Source organism: Hippopotamus amphibius, chromosome 17 (genome assembly GCF_030028045.1).
Source record: "Hippopotamus amphibius kiboko isolate mHipAmp2 chromosome 17, mHipAmp2.hap2, whole genome shotgun sequence".
Lineage (NCBI taxonomy): Eukaryota > Metazoa > Chordata > Mammalia > Artiodactyla > Hippopotamidae > Hippopotamus > Hippopotamus amphibius.
The window spans coordinates 47,664,335-47,664,712 of NC_080202.1; positions in this window are offsets into that span (position 1 = coordinate 47,664,335).

A 378-nucleotide genomic window follows, 5' to 3' on the forward strand; every position below is an offset into this window, starting at 1 on the left:
GAAAATGCCCCCCAAAGAACAGTTTGTTCAAATGGCCCCACATTCTCCTAAATGAAATTGGGGAGGAGGGCAAAGGAAGCTTGGTGCCCCCCCCCCGGTTGGTGAGTCACACAGAGAACTTCCTCCTTTTTGACCAAGTTAAAATCAGATTTGCTTGGACAAGCCTGATGTAAGATGTCTGGTTGGTGTGACCCTGTGCTCCTCTGTGAGCTCCTGGGGGCAGAGAGAGATGTGACAGGTTGCCTCTAACTCAGGCTGTCAGGGAAACTGGACAGTGGGGAAAAGAAAAAGTATTGTCTTTGTGAAATCCACCCAGTTGTCTCTTTCTAGATTCGGCCTGTGTCAAAAGGAATTTAGTGGAAGTTTGGTTTAGTCTTG